A 7500-nucleotide genomic window follows, 5' to 3' on the forward strand; every position below is an offset into this window, starting at 1 on the left:
GTGAAACATATATATATATATATATATATATATATATATATATATATATATTTTATATTTATATATATGTATATATATATATATATATATATGCATGTGTGTGTATATATATATATATATATATATATATATATATATATATATATATATATATATATATACTGTATATATATATATGTATATAAATACACTAAAAATATCATATTGATAGTGAGTTTATATCTTTTTGTTCACGTGTTCTAGACTTCCATTGTAAAGACATTCATAAACAAACAAAGAAACTTTGTTCTTTTATCTAATGTTGGTTCCGGGTTAATGTTGTCTTGTGTCAAAGTCCCGTACATGAATTTCTATTCTGTTTTCCTATTTTTTTTTTCCAATTTTGCTATACTGTAGTTGAATCGAAGCTACTCCTATGTAACAATGATAAAAAAAAATACGGCAGTTAAAAAGTTTAAATGTTACTTTCATTAAGTCAATTACGTACTCAGCAAAATAGTTTATCGTAAAAATATAATTCTATATAGTTCCCTGAAGTCGTCTTCATTCTAGATAAGAATAAAAATGTATTATTTAACGATTATTTATACGTTCGCGTTTATTTCCGACCTTCCGTCTAGTTCCGCAGAAATATATATCGTTAAAGATCACATATAAAACATAATAAAAAGGCCTTTTATTCTTAAGGTCAGAGCTACAAATATCAAGAATTGCTGGATAAATAACTGGATTATACAATTGAATAAAAAAAGGATTCCTGGAAATAAATGTAATTTTACTCTACTCCAAAATTTAGGCCACAGAATTATCAGAATAATAAAATAATTGGAGGAAATAAATGCAATTTTATTCTAACAATTTAGGCCACAGAATTGTCGGAATCGCACTATAGTACAACACCCACCTTCCCCGGGCCCTGTCTCTGTTCCCTTTGCTTGCTACATTGTGATGGTTTGTTGTAGTAAACATGAAATCAAACGATGCCTCCAAAGGATTCTATTAACAAGTTCTTTGGAAATAAAAAATACTTTCATATTATATGTCGATGTCTTTTGTATGCTATTTTCATTCATTAGCAGGGACAAATTATGATGTATCCTTTATGAATTAAATGTAAAACCATACATACGATTATAGTCTATCATATAATGGAATAAAATATAAATGACTGTGTCAGGTTTAAAACACATAAATACAATGTAGATAATCAATTAACTATTTTTTTCTTCTTTAGAAATGATATTTCAGAATACGATAAGTTATTAAAACTTTTTTTTTTTTCATGCAATCATGGAAAAATCTTTCACCATATTACAAAAATGAGATTATAACCAATAACACAAATTTCCTATTGTTAATATCTTACAGACATTTACGAATCTACATGAAATTAATTCTTCGTACTTTGAATAATCAAACAAATCACATTGTTTTAATATATGTTAAGGGCCCCTGCTGGAATGCCAATATATGGGGGTATAGGAAGAAAAACACAAAATCCTGAAAAAATTAACTGAGCTTCGTTTGGCAATGGAGAATGCGTATACGAAATATTTTGTCAAAATTCCTCTTACTTTCTTAACACAAATTGTTACAGATCTTCCATGTCCTAATGGAGTGTTATGATTAATGTATCTTAATTATTCTGTTTCCTATCACGTATTCAATTTATAAAATTCAGAAACGAAAGGATTGGTCCAATAACTTTCTATCTTCCTAGAATAGATTAGTTAGGATAAATGTGAACAAGTTAGGTTAGATCATATTAGTTTAAATTTGGGTACGAGACTTTCCCTATACTGCATAGCCAATATACCTGAATCATGACTCGTGAAAGCTCTCGCATTCATCTCTTTTTATTGCCTTCGACAACAAAATTGGAAGGAGGTTATGTTTTACCGCTTGTTTGTGTGCTTGTTTGAATGTGTATATGTTTGTTTGAGACCGCTTCCTTAGCACAATTTTAAACGTAGAGTAACCATTATGTAACAAGCTGAAAATGATTAAATTTGGGAAGGTCAAGGTCAAATGTCAAGTTCACGGTCAAGCAAAATGTCAAATTCAAGTAATCAGCCATAAGTTTGGATATCCTTGTCACATAGACTTCAAACTTGGTTCATATTTGAGTCTATGAAAATCCACGCCAATTAATATATGTTCAAAGGTCAAGGTCAAGGTCGAGCAAAAGGTCGAGAAATAAGCTGCTGCAGTGGAGGTCTGCGCTCTACTGAGTGTCCATCTAGTTCGTTCTGTGATACATTACAAACATTCATTTGTTCATCTTCCCAAGCCATAAACATGAAAATAGTTTCGGCGTAATACGAGAACAATTATATTTTACAGATTCACAGTAGTCGAAATCATTCATAGCTGACCAAATGGAATGCAGCTGAAGTTTTCCCCTTCCAGCTTAATATTCTGTAAGCGAACCTCGACCTTTCAGACTGTCTGCCAAGCCAAGACAATTACGTCCGCTGTGATTAATGATCATAATCTGATTCTTGTCTTTTGGCGTTCTCCCGCTACAGCTTGTGCAACCCCCTCGCTGATTTCTCCTGCCGTCCCTAGTCTGTGACTAATTGTTGTGTGTGTGTGTTTTTTTTTCTTAGAGCGAATGAGTGCTATTGTTCATATAATCCTGTTCATGGCTGCAAGGGTTGACTTCGTAATAATGGTCTTAGAGGTTTCAGTCAACTTGGGGAAAATAGGCCAAGAGTTACTATTTGGGTATGCCTACATATTTTCAATGTAATCTGCATATATTTTTGTTATATGGAGGTTATTAAGAGAACAATTATTACATTACTGTATCACAGTAATATCAATGATGAATTTTACGAACTTGTAAAATAAATACACATTTTCTAAATTGGAAAAGAAAAAGAAATCGACATCCTATGAAACCATTTCTGGTGTTATGAAAATGTCAAGCTTATGACAAAATGCCTAAAGCTCAAATAAGAAAAAAAAAAAAGCACACTGATATGTTTTAAGACTTCCTATGAAATTAAGAATCACAATATCATACATTATTTACCTGTAATGTTGCAAACTTTCATCTAAATACCGTAATCTTAAACTTGATCTACCTTCATCCTCCGAATAGAAATCATACTTTTTTCTCTATTTATTATTATTATTATTATTATTATTATTATTATTATTATTATTATTATTTTTATTATTATTAATATCATTAATAGAAACTAGTTAGAAGAACAGGATGCTAAAAGCCATAGGGCTCCACCAGGGAAAGTAGCCTAGTGAAGAAAGGAAATAAGGAAACAAATAGAAGTGTGTGCCTAAGTGTACCCTCAAGCAAGAGAACTCTACTCCAAGACAGTGAAAGACCATGGTACAGAGTTTATAGCAGTACCCAAGACTAAAGAACAAAGTTTTCAATTCGGAATGTCTTTCTCCTAGAGGAGCTGCTTACCTTAGCTAAAGAAACTCTTCTACTACCATACCAAGTGGCAAGTAGCCACTGGACAATTGCAGTGCAGTAGTTCACCCTTTAAGTGAAGATTTTTTTTGGTTATCTTAGTGTTGTCAGATGTATTGGAATGAGGAGAATGTGTAAAAAATAAGGCAGACTATTCAGTGTGCGTGTAGGCAAAGGAAAAATGAGCCGTAATCAGCGAGGGATCCAAGATAGTACAGTCTGGCCAGTCAAAGGACCCAATAATTCTCAAGCGATAGTATCTCAACGGGTAGCTGAAGTCTAGACTAGATAAAAGATAATGAGATTGCATATATCACGTTTTTGTAAAAAAAAAAAAAATAAATAAGAGCTTCACGTCATTAACGATTATCTAAGGTACATATCATTTTCAAAGAATTATTTGTGGTGTATATAACATTTATGGCATTAAACCTGACAAAACAGTACTTTTATTATTGAATGCTTTCACTATTTACTAAGGCACATTGATGTTCAAAGTAAGCAATGAAATCTTCCTAATATCTAAGTAATAATCTTTTTTTAATAGGAAGCTTTGTATAATGCTAAAACGTAATCAAAAAGAAAATTTGGGATTTAGTAACGATGAATTTATTCCTAGAAAGTATATTTTTACAGTAATAGTTTAAGGGACGAGTCAGGTATTGTGGTATCTCTCTCTCTCTCTCTCTCTCTCTCTCTCTCTCTCTCTCTCTCTCTCTCGTGGTATTAGAGAACACTCTCTTGTTTATGAAAATGAAATGGTATTCGGAATTTCCTTCCTACAGAATTTTTGAAGAATAAAATGACTGTCTCTCTTATTTCATTCCCTTCATAAGGGAAAATAACATTGTTAATGCATATATATATATATATATATATATATGTGTGTGTATATATATGTATATATATGAATATGTATATATATATATATATACACACACACACATATATATATATATATATATATATATTTATATATATGCATATAGATTATTATGTTAGTCTGTGTTCTTTGAATTCCATAAGCTAAGTGAATGTTTTCTTTTCTTATCTGTAAACTCATCGTTTCGGTCTCTTTATTATTCATTATTACTTTCCATCCTTTGTCGAAGGGAAACTAAAAAGAAACAAAAGAAAAAAATTGAATATAAAGAAAATAAATAATAATGCACATCCTTCTTCATACATTATTTTTTTTTTCATTATATCTTCCCATGAAGCGAGTTGTCTAAAGAACAATAAAATCACCAACTGTAAAGACAATCAAGAAAGAGAAAGCGAAACAGTCGAAGAATTAGAGTAAGAAGTTTAAGCATAACAAAAATGATAGAACAAAAAAGAAAAAAGGGAAGCGGAAGAATGCCGATGGTCAGTGATCCTAAAGGCAAGAGAGAGAGAGAGAGAGAGAGAGAGAGAGAGAGAGAGAGAGAGAGAGAGAGAGAGAGAGCCAATGCAAGCCTGGCGGAGAGACTTTTCAAGTCTGAAGTGGAGCTTCGGCAGCTCACGCTCCGTCACCGCTGCTGAAGTTTATGAAACTTTTTTTGGCCTAAAATAATAAAAAAAAAAAATGTTTTAATAAATTGCGCTGCTTTTGAGCGGCTGACCAATAGGCGGTGGTTTTGGGTCAAAAGGAAAGAGGTCCGTGTGGGGATGAAAGAGAAAGGGTCTCTGAGAGAGAGAGAGAGAGAGAGAGAGAGAGGGGGGGGGGGGGGGTTTCTTTATGATGAAGATTTGGTAAATTCGGCTTTTTTCAATATAGGAAAAAGAAGAACAGTTGGGAAGGGGCGTTTTTGTAGAAAGATAACACAGGCAGAATACACCATTGTACTTCATACTCGGAAAAGGATGAAAAAATGTAGCCCATTACATAAGCAATTGTAACCGCTTCTAGTAGGTTGGCCAGGGCACCAGCCGCCCGTTGAAATACTACCGCCAGAGAGTTATGGGGTCCTTTGACTGGCCAGACAGTACTACATTGGATCCTTCTCTCTAGTTACGGTTCTTTCTCTTTGCCTACACATACGACGAATAGTCTGGCCTATTCTTTATAGATTCTCCTCTGTCCTCATACACCTGACAACACTGAGATTACTAAACATTTCTTCTTCGTTCAAGGGGTTATCTACTGCACTGTATTTATTCAGTGGCTACTTTCCTCTTGGTAAGGGTAGAAGAGACTCTTTAGCTATGGTAAGCAGCTCTTGTAGGAGAAGGACACTCTAAAATCAAACCATTGTTCTCTAGTCTTGGGTAGTGCCTTAGGCTCTGTACCATGGTCTTCCACTGTCTTGGGTTAGAGCTCTCTTGCTTGAGGGTACACTCGGGCGCACTATTCTATCTGATTTCTCTTCCTCTTGTGTTGTTAAGGTTTTTATAGTTTATATGGGAAATATTTATTTTAATGTTATTACTCTTCTTAAAATATTTCATTTTTCCTTGTTTAATTTCCTCACTGGGTTATTTTCCCTGTTGGGGCCCCTGGGCTTATAGTATCTTGCTTTTCCAACTAGGGTTGTAGCTTAGCAAGTAATAATAATAATAATAATAATAATAATAGTCCACTGCAGGAAAAAAGCCTCAGACATGTCAATTTACATCTGGGGTTGGGCCAGTGCAGATTGGTGATGGGTGAAGATCGCTCACAACAAACCAACTGGGGTTCAAGTCCCGCTCAAACTCGGAAGTTTCTTTGGTCGCTGCAACCTCACCTTCCTTGTGAGCTTAGGATGGATTGTTTGGGGGAGCCTATCTGCTGAGTCATCAACAGCCATTGCCTGGCCCTCCTAGCTTAGATGGAGATGGGGCCCTGGCGCTGATCATATGCATATATGGTCAGTATCTAGGGCATTGTCATGCTTGATAGGGCAATGTTACTGTCCCTTGCCTGTGCCATTCATGAGTGGCCTTTAAACCTTTAAATCTTTAAACGTATCCTAGGGCACTCTCCAGACCTATCTCTAACCAAGACACTGTCCTGCTTGATAGGGTAATGTCATTGTTCCTTGCCTCTGCCATTCATGAGCGGCCTTTAAACTTTTAAACCTATCCTAGGGCACGCTCCAAGCCTATCCCTAATCAAGACAGGACCAATGCTGATCAGACATGTAGACGTCTGGGAACCCTAGAACCGAAATATTATTAATATTATTTACCGCCATGAGTTCTTCCACTACCATCTTTTACTTGGGAACCGGGAGGGGATTGACCGTAGTTAAAAATAGATTTCCAGCAAAGATAGAATGATTAGTGATATATTTTCTCTTCGATTTCTTTTGATTTTAAATCATTTTTTCCAATCGAAAGTTTTACTTTCTCTACTTTTTTCTAATTTCTATCAAGAGATCATCTGGTGCCCATTTGTTCTAATTTTGAGTAACTTTTATTTTAATTGGTTATGATGGATATTATGTACCATTAAACGAAAGAGAGAGAGAGAGAGAGAGACAGAGAGAGAGAGAGAGAGAGAGAGAGAGAGAGAGAGAGAGAGAGAGAGAGAGAGAGAGAGAGAGAGATATTAGGGCAAGATGCTGATAGATTTTAATATAAGTAATTCAAACGACAGTTGAATCCATCTGCTCCTCGTTTTGATTTATTTCATAATATTAGTAATAATGATAATGATAATAATAAAAAACTTACACTTACGTGATTTTAACCACTGATGTGTATGTACCGGGCCAATACAAATAGTTAATGGTAAACAGAGTTTTGTCTTTCTTAATTGTAGTTGAGATTGTCTAGCTTATAATAATAATATTGATAATAATACCACAAAAATTACTACTGACGATGGAAATCATAAGGACCCATACTTTCTTTTTCTGTGATTTTCTAGTGATCAAACATTCAAATACAACTTCTTCTTCTTCTTCTTCTTCTTCTTCTTCTTCTTCTTCTTCTTCTTCTTCTTCTTCTTCTTCTTCCATTACAAATACATAAACATAAAAAAACTTGCAAATTTGTAATAGTACAATATAACGAACCCAGACAGATTCCAAAGATCTAACGACATCCTTAGTAATAATGAGCTTAGAACAAGGCTATAAAATACATCTCAT

This window comes from Palaemon carinicauda, chromosome 3, assembly GCF_036898095.1.
Source record: "Palaemon carinicauda isolate YSFRI2023 chromosome 3, ASM3689809v2, whole genome shotgun sequence".
Taxonomy (NCBI): domain Eukaryota; kingdom Metazoa; phylum Arthropoda; class Malacostraca; order Decapoda; family Palaemonidae; genus Palaemon; species Palaemon carinicauda.